The sequence below is a fragment of the Homalodisca vitripennis genome, unplaced genomic scaffold, assembly GCF_021130785.1.
Source record: "Homalodisca vitripennis isolate AUS2020 unplaced genomic scaffold, UT_GWSS_2.1 ScUCBcl_11798;HRSCAF=21202, whole genome shotgun sequence".
NCBI lineage: Eukaryota > Metazoa > Arthropoda > Insecta > Hemiptera > Cicadellidae > Homalodisca > Homalodisca vitripennis.
In genome coordinates this window covers 1,789-16,153 of record NW_025787914.1, presented here as the reverse complement: position 1 = coordinate 16,153, position 14,365 = coordinate 1,789, and the positions used below count along the sequence as shown (strand labels likewise).

General features: G+C 33.8%; 1 pseudogene; it reads left to right on the top strand.

Moving 5' to 3' along the window:
• Nucleotides 1-380: 380 nt before the first annotated feature.
• Nucleotides 381-14,119, top strand: LOC124374965 (annotated as a pseudogene).
• The last annotated feature ends 246 nt before the right edge of the window (nucleotides 14,120-14,365 follow it).

Sequence of the window (14,365 nt, the reverse complement as noted above, 5' to 3'; positions counted from 1 at the left end):
TATACCACTCATTTCCTGATATATTATAATTTTTTCCATTTGATTTTTTTAGTTTTTTTTTTAAATAAAATAATACATTTTTAATGGTTGAAAAAAATTATTGAAAAAATGTAACTGCATCACATTGTTTAAGCTGGGTCATGAATTTATCCCAGTCATATGAGGCTAGTGTTATTACAATACTATCTAATGATTTTTTAGGCAAAATAGTTTTTAAATTTATCTCTTTCCAGGACAGTCCTTAACCATTTACAATGCTTGAGCAAAACTTCAGTTTTTTACTGCAGTAAGAAGACGTCTGGAGTATCTAGTAAGGTTTATCAGTAAAAATAGATTTATTTAATAACTTGTTCAGGTATTTAAAATGCCTTATTGTTCAGATCCTGTGGAGAGGAAGAAGAAGAAGGTGGTGATGAGGAGGAAGGAGGAGAAGGGGAGGGGCAAGCTTCCATTCATGTAAGTTAAAATAACATATCACTAAACTTCATCTTGTGTCTTTGATGTATAACATTCGTGTTGAGGGAAATATAAGTAATTGCTTAAAATTTTAATATATAATTTAGTTTAAAATGTTACTAATGTCATTGTTAAAACTGTATTCATTCATACATTAAAAATGAGAGTAGTTTTCCTCATAGTAGTAACTGTACAAAACTAAAAAAACTTGACTACCATAAATTTTGTCAGCATGTCTTGCATTCCCGTAAAAGGACAATTAGAACACCTATGGATGTATTAATGGTGAGTGATTACTTTATCAAAATCCAACTTTGTTTTTTTAAACGTTTTAAAAACACTCCTAAACTAAACGTAAACTGTGTAAGTATTAAACTGCTAAATTATAATACTGGGTGTTATAAATGAAATGTCTGGGTTTAAACACCTTTAAGATTTTAGTATTTTAAATTTAAAACTTAAAAGTATTATTAATACACGAACTTTAAAGAGCAACTCAAATAATAGTTTATTCCTACAAACTTCCAAGTGTTCAATTTGAGTTCCATTTGACACATGGTACACATCAAGTCTATAGCTGAGTTCTTCCAAAACGTTGATCAATGTGTCTAGAGTGATTGTTGCACCAGCTGCTTGATTCCTGTTCCTTAAATCAGGTAGGTCAGCTGGTAGCGGAGGCACATGCATACAATTCTTTTTGAATCCCCAAAAGTAGAAATCACATGGCCGTCAGGTTTGTGTGAACGTGGAGGCCATGCAAAACAAGTCCTGTCATTAGGCCTCACAGCTAATCCAGTGGTGGGTACAGTGTGACGTTCAACCAATCTTGAACTGAGGTACGCCAGTGAAGTGGTGCACCATCTTGCTGCCAAATGAAGTTCTGTAGTTCGTCCTCTTCCAATTGAGGAAATAGCCATAGTTCTAGAGCATCAAAATAAGAAATATCAGTTTACAGTTCCTTCTCCAAAAGAAAAGGTCCTGTGAACTTTCTGTCTAGATAATGTAACAAAAAAAATTCAATTTAGGGGAGTCTTGCTGTAATTTGTACCATCTTATGAGAGTTTTCTGAGGACATTGTTTACATGTCCACTGATGTGAAATGTTGATCCATCCCTGAAAATGGCATGATCCAGAAAATCCTCATTGTCATGCAACATTTTGTTTTCAAAATTGGAACGTAAACCATAGCCTGCAGGTTTTAGAGCCTGTAACAACTGCAAGTGATAAGGAATTTGTTGTAAGAGTTTCTGTAAAACTATCCAAACAATCGTCAACTGGAATTGCGACTTCACTACTAGTCTTCTGAACTGATTTCTGTGGGCCTTCATGTGAAAGTCTCTCTAACTTGCTCAAACAACTCTCTTCACTAAACTGTTGGTCATCCTGTATCTTCCCTTTGCTAAAGCATCCAGTATCTTCAAAACTGGATGATACTATCTATGGATGTTATCACTTAGAGGATCACAACCGAAACTTTATCTGGAACACACGTTGCACAGTTACAACAGATTCAGTCTTTGCAAACCGCAGAACACAAAATAGCCTTCTGATCACGAGTCGCCGTTTTTGCTATTAGCACTTTCTAACGGATTGACGGAGGAATCACTGCATGTGCACTGGTGACAACAAACAAAACTGTTTGAGTTACTCTTTGATTTGATGTATTAATTATAATTTAAGTTATATGTGAAATAAACTACAAAGTGATAATACTCCGATATTCATTTATAAACACCCGGTACTTTGTTATCTCGTATTATGTAATGTACACATGAGCTACATATAAAAGTTCATTAACAAGGTGTGGTGTAAAAGCCTTTCAAACATTACTATCTGTTGTCAGAAATGTGTTTATTTTTTTTTGCATGACAGAATCAGGTAAGACTGTCTACAGTTGATTAATGCAACAAACTTTAATTTAATCTTATACATTAAAGTAAAATTAAACAAATTTTTTTTAGGAACAAGAAATGGAGAAGCAGAAGTTGCTGTTTCCACCAGGCCAGGCTGGCAAACCGTGGAGTCGCTGAGATGACCTTGCTACACATCTCTGCGTGTAAGGGTGTACCCATTGTGACATGGTAATGAAGACACTGCAGCTTGGCATCTCCATCCTCCGCGGTGGAAACATTGACATTCAGATGGTAACCTTGCACTCTTTTAAAAAACTTGTCTTTGAAGTGCTTTAGGTTTGTAACAAGGGATTGCACCAAGTGGAAGAGGGGGAACATATTTACACAGTTTAAAATTGATGAATCAAAAGTTTTATAGGTTTGGATTAGGAGTTATTTAAATGCAAAATCTCCGCGATATTGAATAGCTAAGTTTACAATAAATTCAGTTGCTGCATCAACAATCCTGCTCATATCAATATATTACCAGAGTCAGTTACCTTCAATAATCAGCCTACTTTATAGCTTAATTACCATTCCAGGCAAAAAAAGAATGAATTATTGTCGTACTATCTTCTATTTGTTTTTAATTGATTTTTTAGTATACACGATTCGAAGTAGTCAGTTACCTTTTGTTTGTTTATCTTAAATCTAGAGATTAGATTAGGTTAAGCTAATAAAATTTTGTTGTCTCTGAATTTTACAATCTCTTCCTATCACCTTCCTTTTTTTTCACTTAACCCTAATTTAAGATGGAAAGGATGAAAGTGAATATAGATATGAAAGTAAATATAATTTCTTATAATACTTTGATTGAGTATGGCAGCAATAAGATCATACACATGGCTTACTTCCTGAGTTTAATGGAATGATGGAGATAATAAATGTACAGTAAAAAGAGAGATTACTGTTTCAAAAAAAACTAACATCAAAGTAATCTGGTTCACATCATTTTAAAAATATTGCTTACACGATTTTTTCGCTTAAATATTTCAACCTCACTGTGGAGAGCCATTGCGTTCAGTCTACATTGGGAGGCCAAAAAGTTAAGTATTCGCATGAGTGAGTGAACATATTAGACACACAAAACATCAAGAAATATACAAATCTGCCATATTAGAACTTAGTTTCATTTCAAGACCAAACATGCAATTTAGAGTTTGACGAAATAAATTTATGTATATGAATAAATATGTATATGTATAATAAAATAAATGTATATGTATATAAATAAATAAAAGTACTTATGAAAATTACTATTATTTATCCAATAGGGATAAGAGAAACTTTAGAAATAATCATGAACAAAAAATTACTTCAACAATAAAATTAGCATTAAATTGTCCAAAAGTTGGCAACCAGTGATAAGGAAGCCATCTTGGTCATGGCTGGTTGTTGGTTAAACTGGAGCCAATCACAAGAAAGCTCCGTTCCTTCAACTCACCTGTACAGACTACTGTTTATTATTGGTAGTTTCAGTTTTTACATCTGTTGATTGAAGATGGCTCTCTACATTGAGGCTGAAATATTTCAAGAAGATAATTATTTAAGTAATGTTTTGACACAGTGTTAACCGGAAGACATTGACGTTATTTATGACACCTATCACGAAAGCCTAAGAACAAGAATATAAAAAGCTTGTTATCGTTAATTTTATAGTAAAAAATTATTATATTTTGTAGGGAATGCTGAATCACTTAAAGGAGAAAAAGGATGTTGGCTTCTTTACTTCAATTGCTGGTCTGATGAATTCATGCAGGTACAATTATAATTACTTTCTACTTAATTTTGTACTTATGTTACATTTACAAATTAATGGTGTACAAACTGTTTAGAATATTTTATTTTTCTAAATATACACAATTGTATTTAATCACACTCTAGTCATGAAATAAAAAAGTTTGTAATCTTACTACGTGAATATAATCAAATAACTTTTATTTTTTTCAATGTACTCTGGGAAACCATCCTTAAGAGCTTTTAAATCAAACTTAAGCGTTGCAAATTCTATCCCAACAATATTAGCTACACCCAGTGGTGTAACTACAAGGATGGGAATGATTGGAATAGAACCTCCCAGCCCTAATGATAAATAAAATATTCATATAACATCAATTTAACTTGTCTGAAATAAAGAAGTTGAATGTTTTACCTTGAAATTACTCCTATAATTAATTCATTTTTAATTTATTATCAGTACAAATGTAGATTTATTCTGAATTATTCCATAGTACTCTGTGTGATGTTTCTTTAATCAGATTTATTCTCCCCCTCCCACCTCCCAAAGACAAGTTCTAGTTACACCACTGGTTATATCTAGTATTTAATGTCTAGCACTGCCCGTTTACTATGTAATAAAACCAATTAATAGGTGTTATTGTTTGTGCTTGTTTAAGTAATAAAGTTGTGTGATTATGAATTTTTTATTTATTGAAATCCAGATAATAGCACTGATACTTTTCTCCAGAATCTGACGAAAAAAGGAATCTTTAAAAGAACTTGAAATCAGTTTTACAATCTTTGTGATCATTAGAAAGGCAGATCATGTTTTATTTATGTATTAATAAAAGTCATAAACCCAAGCTTTATAAATGATGAAATTCATTTATTTTGTAGTAAGTTATTGATTTTTTAAAGCAGTAAATTATCCATCATGAATACTAAACTTAAATAAGATCAGGTTAAAATCCCCATAGAGAGTCACTCTCAATTTAAAACATCAATAATAATGTATCACCCTATGAAAATCAATAATCAACGATCAAGTTTTTGGCCAGTATACAAATGTATGAGAGTAAATGCATGATATTTTTCTGGAGAGAAGTTTCATGCCTGTATGTTGCCAGTGTGTTGGATCTGGATGCGTTTGAAACGCAACACGAAAGGCCGAGGGTCCTGGGTGTTGGTTCGGAAGGAGGCGGCTGGAGAGAAGAACATGCATGAACGCTGAGTTCACCTGCACTCTGTTGCCGTTTCATCCAGCTCACCTGTGAAGGGCATAATTTGGGTAAGTCTTGTTCGGTTCTCTATTTCTGAGGTAAAAAGCAACAGGTTGCTTTTTAAAAAGTAAAAAAATTAATTTACTAATATTTATTGTGGATAAAAGCTAATACCAGTTTGATAATTCAACTTGTGCAGCATCTCTTTTCCAAAAATTTTAACTGAATCCATATGGCAATAAAAATTTAAGCGGTGTAAACCTTCTAACTACAAACAATATGAAAAAGTTAATTTTTATTTTCCAAGGTAACTGGTATGAGGTGTTGGTATGAAATATCACTTATTAATAGAAGGATGAGAAATGCTTATTTTAAATGTTAGATGTGAATTTTGTTTTATTTAACATTTAAAGTTTTTATTTATTATATTACCTCATTTTAAGAGGTAAAGTAATTTTTTTCTGGAGGAGAAAAAGAGTATTTTGTAAGCAGATCAATTACAGTTATTTAGAACCAAAAGATATCGTTTCTAGTATTCATTTTCATTTTTCTGTAAGTTAGATCCTAATAAATAAATACCTATGCAGCCATACTCTTTGGTGTTTTTTTGTGTGTTCTTATTAAGATCTATCTTTAAGATGTTTTAAAACAAAACTTTTGAAACATTGACTTCATTGTTTACTTGTAAACATTTGTAAATAGAAAAACTAAAAACTCGAATAAGATTTCACATAGTTTTCTATGGTACTCACCAAACAGCTATATGTAGTGAGAAAGAAATTTTTCCCTTTTTATAACTTTCTTGAAAATGAAATTCCAAAAAAATCAAAGCTTAAAGCCTGACTTTCAAAAGGCACTAGATGAAGCAAAAAAATCACTATTGACAGATACAAAATTGGAGTTACACTCCCATGATTCAAAAACAAATTATGAATGCAGTGAACAAGAGTTAAAGGAAAAAATTTTAAACCTAACTATAAACGAAAACCAGGACTTGGAAACCTCCCTAAGTCTTGCTGCAGAAAGCAGGAACTTTGCTACTTGGCGAGAATAATAGCTTAAAACAACAGATTTCTGACCTTAACGAGAAATATTTCATTCTTCAATCAGAATTAGAAGATAAACTAAAAGCCTCAGAGGAGCAAATAGAAAACCTTCAATCAACTACTTAATAACCTGAAAAAGGATTTCAGCATAGAAAAATCCCATCTTTCTCAAAAAAATTTAAAGACAAAGAACAAATGCTAGAAGATTTTGAGGAACAAACAGAAAAGGATCAAAGTGCGTATGAAAGTAAGATAAAAAGCTTAGAAGATGTCGCTAACAAGAATAAGCTATACTATGAAGAACACTTGAACCTTGCCTGCTCCTCCCCTTAAAAACCACCAAAGAGGAATACCAACAGGCATCAGAAATCAATGACAAAATGTCAAAAATGCAGACAGATACCATAGAAAAACTAAAGAGAGAAATTAAATCCTTGAGGGAAACAATAAATCTGTACAGAGAAGAAGATACTAATGTTAAAAAACTGCAGTTAGAAAAAGAAAATCTGGAAAGGTGCAATATTGAACTGATGGAAAGGATTGAATTTTTAGAGCTCACCTTGGCTCTTAACTCTGAGCCACACTTAAATAAAGGTGAAGGTGATGAAAATCTTTCTGAAGAAGTTTCATTTCTAAACGAAGAACTTACAGAAAAAGAAAGTGGGGAGAAACTTAACCAAATCCCACAAATATCAGATAACCAAACTAAAACTCTATCCACACAATCAACTGCTAATTCAGAACTCATCAGTGTGACACTCAATGAGATTGATGAACCAAACAGCTCTCAGACCCCTGTAGCAAAGGAAGCCACTGCAAAATATGTCCCTGAAATCAAACACGGTCAGCCACTCAGCTCGTTGCTATCTGCTGCCCAATCTAACAAGGAGTCGACCTCATTGACTTGCACACACTCTGAGATTATTGTAGTCCAAACCCATAATACACCAGTACTCTGATGGATCCTACCCAGTGCTCAAAAAGAGAAAACAGAACTTCTCAGGGAATAAACCTAAATCAAAAAACAGAACGGATATCTCTGGATTTGAAATTGCAGAAATCCAAACTGAAGAAGTAATCAAATCCTCAGAAGTAAAAATTCACCGTACACAAACCGTTGATGTTGAAAAAATCCCCAAGCGACAAAGACATGGATCACAACTGCAGAAATCAAGAATCTTTATCAACTCTGCATACAACACACGAAACAAACAAACACCACTGGGGTCGGACCATATACAGCCTTGCATACCCCCAGCAGACGAAAATGCTAATAAATCATTGTCCAAAGACTCCAGGAGAAAACTGCAAACCCCAAAACTGAGCACCTATCAAGTGACGACACAAGGCTTAGCCCAAGTAACAACTGACCAGCTAATAGGGAAGAGTGGGGGAGATAGTCAAACCCCGTCACAAAAACAGAGCACCTATCAAGTATGGACATTGCCCAAAATACAAATTAATATAAAACCTCCAATTACAGCCAGGATCTTGAAAACTGGACAAACACATGAACAATTTTTTTACAGAAAATATTGACTTTTATAAAACACTTCTTGGACAACAAAACCTAAAAAATACTGATACTCATAAGAAAACTATCTTAGAAGACATCCAAATCCCTTTTATCAATTCACACCAACATTCTTTTTTAGAAGAAACCATAACACCCCATGTCCGTTTACAAAAGCAGAATATTTCAAAATCAAAACCGGGCAAACTTAAGAAGGTCATAACAGTTCTTCACCAAAACATTAGAGGCTTGGCTAAATAAAACAGAACATTTAACCCAACTCCTACAAGAAACTAAACCATCTCTCTTAATTCTGACTGAAACATGGATTAAATTCATCAAAACTGAGAAATACTAATATAACTGGATACTCACTGTTAGCAAACTTCAGTAGAGAAGAACAGAAATTGGGAGGAGTAGCCATCTTCAAGAATGTTTTAACAGAAATGAAAAACAACGAATATAGATGTTTCGAGTCTCTGTAGACAATTTGTATGTGAAGCAGCCATGATCTCTGTAAATTGTGGTAACCACCTGTTTTACCTACTAGGAATTTATAGATCACCAGGAGGTCCAGCAGAGTCATCAATAGAATCAATATCTAATATTCTTGACTATGCGCAAACACAATCAAAATCAGTAATTGTTATGGGGGACATAAATATTGATAGACTGGATGTTGACCATGCGGACACCAGAAGACTTGAAGAGGAATTACTGACCCATAATATAAGAAGACTCCCCTTACCTGCAACTAGAATTACGGCCATGACTTCCTACTTCAATAGATTGTATTTGTACTAATATAGATGACCAGCTAATCCAATTCTCGGTTTCTGAAACAGGACTCTCTGACCATACTGCGCAAACACTTACCTTAACTTACATATCAGAAAACAAGATAACTCTGCCCTCAATATATAAGAGAAATTACTCTCAGGACAACTTAAACTCCCTAAAGCGAATCCTTCAACAAGAAGATTGGATTACTGTATACAGCAGTGCTGATATTGACATTTCTTATAACAACTTCCAAAGAATAATCAGAGGTACTCTTGAAGAAATATGCCCAAAGAAAAAAATCAAGATCAAAAGCAAATCACAAGCCCAAAACTATATTCGATCAGTTAGCAAACCGACTAAAACAGAGCTACCTAGAAGCATTAAACAAGTTTAGGATTTCAGGGAAACCAGAAGACAAACTTGACATGATTCAAAGAAAGCAAAATTATGACTTACATTTAAGGAAACTTAGACAAAATTCTACTACAGAATACATTGACTCTGCACATAACAAGTCCCGAGCTCTGTGGGAAAGTTATCAATTCAGAAAGGAAAAATAAGAAGACAACAGATATGGAATTGATGACTATAGATATTAACGGAAAACCAGAAAACCAACCTGATAAACTAGCATCCTACTTCAACACCTTCTTTTCTGAAATAGCAGACAAAACCTTACAAAAACCTCAAAGCTCTAAAAACCTCATATCACCTAAAACTCCTCCTAGTCAACATACTTGTATGTTTCATTTTACCGAAATCACACCTACAACAGTTATAGATGTAATACATTCCTTGAAACCATCACTATCCTGTGGAATAGATGAAATTCCAGCTAAATTTTGTAAAACACTGTGCCCTGGAACTTGTTGTGCCGCTGACCTACCTAATAAATAAATCTTTAGTACAGGGAAAATTCCCCTTCATCCCTATAAAACAATCAAGAATCTTTCCTAAGCATAAATCAGGATCCAAGACAGATATTGCCAACTTCAGACCAATATCAAACATCTCAACTTTTGCAAAAATATTTGAAAAAATAGTACTTTCTCAGCTGATGTCTCATCTTAAAAACCACAGTCTCATTACCAACAATCAGCACGGTTTCCTTGAGGGTAGGTCTACAATCACTGCCTTAACAGATATAACTGAATATATTATTGACCAGCTAGAAGACTCAAATTATGTATCAGCAATTCTCCTCGACTATTCGAAAGCATTTGACTGCCTTGGACATGAGTTAATACTACAGAAGCTCGAATCTCTTGGAGTGGCACACAGAGAATTGGATTGGTTTAAGACCTATTTCATAGGCCGGACTCAAAGAGTGGAAGTACAGCAAATTCAAAACAACATAAAAAGCTCAGTTACATCAAAGCCACTGCCAGTCAAAAGGGGTGTACCTCAAGGATCAATTCTTGGTCCAGTCTTGTTCATCCCTTTTAACTAATGACTTTCCTAAATTCATAAATGACAGCACTGAGAACAAATGTGTCATGTATGCTGACGATACTACTGTAATAGTGAAAAATAAACTATCTCAAGACCTTTCTGATGACATAAACACAACCCTTAACAAAGCAATTGAATATGCTGACAAAAATGACCTAAAAATAAATCCTAAAAAGTCCATACAATTAAATTTTAGCCGTAGGACAGAACCTGTACCACATGTACCCAACATAAAATTGGAACAGGAAGCACGACTATTAGGAATGACAATAGACTCTGATCTAGCTTGGACAAGTCCACATCAACAAACTTTGTAGCCAGATTGGGACAGGGATATACGTAGTCAGACGTATGCAAATGTTGGGAGGCCTGAACATCGCTAGAACAGCCTACTATGCACTAGTTGAAGCCCACATTCGATATGGTCTAGTCCTATGGGGAGGCACATCTGAAGGAAACCTCAAAAGGGTTTTAGTATTACAAAAAAGAGCCATACGAATCCTGGCTAATCTACAACCAAGGGAGAGCTGCCGTGAAGCATTTAAAGCTCTCAAAATACGGACAGTGGTGGCATTATACATTGAAGCTGTTACTCTTCATGTTGACAACCTTGATCTACCTAGATGTGATGCCATCCATAGCTACAGTACTCGACAAGCAAGAAACTACTATCTGCCAACCCACCGCACCACATTCTATACAAAAAAACCATCTTACATTGGACGTCAACTATTCAACTCCCTACCAAGACAATTCGAAGGTCTTAGAGGAAGGACCCTGAAACACCAGCTTCAACAGTGGCTTGAACAAAATCCTTTCTACAACCTCAAGGAGTACTTTGAAGCTGCAAGAAGACAAAATACCGATGCTTGACTTGTATTTTATATGTTTATTCTCTGTACATTTGATTTGACACATATTCTGTTCTTAATGATCATGAATAAAGTATATCTGTATCTGTATCTGTATCTGTATCTGTTGTATCTGCTTCTAGAATGGCAGAACTACCTGAGAACTCAGGCTGGAAACACTACAACAGTGAATGTTGTCATCTGCACTGTCGATTACCTACTGAGACTTCAGGTAATGTCCCTAGACTTAATACTGATCATAACCAGTGGTGGTGGTGGTGGTTTTCAGTGGTGTACATAGAAAATTATTTCGGGAGGACTTACACACTGGGTGGTTTATGGAGTATTAAAATAGCCTTCAAAAATAGGGACTCGGGATCTTCTTCCAGGAAATTTTTGAACGTTAAGACCTTATAAATATGTTCTAGTTTAAAACAAACTACTATGTGCAATTTTTATGTTGGTCTTTCTAAATTTTAGGGGGGGCCATGAGCCCCCTCCTTACATACGCCCATGTCACCAATGAATAAAAAACTACAAAGCCAGTTCAACTTGAAATTTTGCATGCAACCTCAGCGAAGTCTGTTACGTGACATGTGGTGTGGCGTACTCCTGCCTTGTTTTAACTTATCGTATCTGGTTGCCTCACTCCAATTCCAAAAACAGTATTACGTTACTACAAAGAACTCTATAACAAATTAGAGAAGGAGATAGAGACTTGAGATGAAGTAGGTTCTAAGGACTGTTAGTGGAATAAAAGCAAAAATATGTACAGATTTTGTAGGTAAATTAAAAAACCATTTCAACATAATTTTTATTATTTTTTTTTATTTATCAGTTAGTACGTCTGAAAAACTATAAAAAAGGGCAACAATATCATGATAATATTAAGGATTTTTCATGTAGTATTTAATATGAATATGAAGATGCAAACATACTAAACTCTAAAAATAATAAAGGATAGTGAAAGCCAACATCTGTCATAAGTAAGGTTTTCCAATAGAATATTTTTAAATACTTCAGGGAAGAGAGGTCTTATCACAAAAGTTATTTTTTGCTAAATAATGGTCGTAAAAAAGCCTATTTGTAACTAGGTTCAGTTTTGTACCTCTTTTACCTTGATGCTTTGTGAATCATACATAAATATATAATATAGATAATTTTTTAATCTAAAATTCTCTGAATTGTCACAATTTTGTCAAATGTTATTTACTTTATGCTTGTCATTGTACTTGTCATTCATTATCTCAAAATTGCTTTCATATCTTAACCTATAAGATGTTTAAATTTAAAATTTTTCACCAACTCCTCATAGCATATCCCGTACATCAATAGATTAACATGATATTCTGTGTCCCATGTTAGTGGCAAATAAGGAGGGGGGTTACGAGAGTTAGAACACCTCATGAGGTCATATGGGGAAATCAAAGTTATTAATAGAAATATGTTTTGGAAAATATACACTCTCTAGAAATTAAACAGTTGCCATCCTTTATACTTGGTTGGGATTTTCCCTACATAGATATAAACTCCTGCTCCAACTAACCATTTTGAAAATCCTGAAATGCTTTCGCATCGGTGGATGCGCCAAATTTCCTTTTATAAGTTCAACCATTGAAAAAGGGATGTAACACTACAGAGAACTGTTTCACACACTGTATTCTATTGTTTCAGGATGTCAATTATGGACTTCTATTGGCACTATTCAAGCAAAGAACTTATAGATCCGGCGGGTAAAGCCAATTTCTTCAAAGCAATTGGCGTGGCCAGTCAAGGTGTTCAACACGCTCTCTGAAGTCATCCAGGGGCCTTGTACACAGAACCAGCAGGCGTTGGCACATTCAAGGTGTGTTATTGTTACCAAGCTGGAAGACATTTTATGTGTATTACATATGATTACATGTCTAGCTGTTATGTATTCACAGTTATGTTGACAATTAACTACCGAGTGTCCCAGTAGTTGTTCTTTCCTTTACAATCCTTCCATTGTCAAGAACAGTCTTAAAACAAAGAGACATTCTGTAGAGTGGGTTGAATTTTAATTATCAGGTTAATCCTTCCTTAGTCAAATGGCTGTGACATGTTTCTGAGGCTACTTGGCCGAATTAATTTCAGTCACTTTGCCCAAAAAGAATGAGTATCCATGCTATATAATTTGCAACAAGTCTATCCCTGTAAAATTTGTGTTATATGCCTCTGAAAAACATACATATTTCTGTATAATGTGATTAATTGTTATTAAGAATAACAGTAACTTGAATGTTTTGAACTCTTCATCTTAGTGTTATACGGAAAAGGAAGTACAAGTAACATTATTTTAAAGTTAACAAAAAAGAGAAAGTTGAAACTAAATTGAAAATAATAATGCAAGATTACAATACAGAAACAATTTTATAAAACCTTTAATACAAAAAAATTGTCTGTCAATAGTAAGATTCTTATATTTTTCTTAGATAACCAGAAAAAAGTAAAGTAATTAGTATTCACAAGAAAACTTTACTTTTGACAGATGAAATTATAAGGATTATCAAATTCAAATTGGTAGCAGAATTAAGCAGAGTGAATAAAATATGAAGTGTTTTGAGATGGTCAATCTTTAACACCAGTTTTTCCCACAGAGGGGCTGAAATGGGAGAAAATTAAAGTTATAATATTAAATTATAAAATATAACCTGTTTCAATTAAAAAAAACAGAAGGTGGTTTCTATCTATCATTTGGCTTTTTTTTTCCAAATTAAATAAAGTTGAGTATTGGAGGACAAGATCCAACTTAAGTTTTTAAAGACAAGGCTTAAAGGAACATTATATATTCTGGTGATACAAGATTGGTAAAATCATTAACTTCTTCATTAAATATTATCATACTTTCTCTACCATAGCTTTCAGAGTAATGTCTTGAAAAAAATCCTGTTTCCTTAAAAAATATCAGATATTTATAACATTTTCTCACTTGACTTATAATTAAGTTAGCGTTAGGTGAATTTTAAATATAAATTGTTGCATTTTTGTGCTTTGGCAATTATTCCAATTTTGTATTCAAGGTTGTGGGATGCTGTGGGAGGTTTCCTTTTCCTCTTCTCCCACATGCAAGACAAACTGTCCAAACATTCCAGCCAGGTGGATCTGCTCAAGGAGCTGCTCAACTTGCAGAAGGACATGATCACAATGATGCTGTCAATGCTTGAAGGTGAGTCAGGAAATCAGCTAGTGCTTTTCCTACTAGCCTCATTTTTCAATCTCAAATACAGGGTGTTCAGTAAAAAATGTTCTAATACTTTGAGATTACGTTAATCAGTATTGAGTTATTTTTATGGAATAATTTAAACATCCACTATTTTGAGAGAGGTGAAAGGATTTTGTTAATAGATTCAAGATTCAAGATTTTATTCATCATTAAACATTACAGTGATGCAATAGATTTCGTCAATCGTAA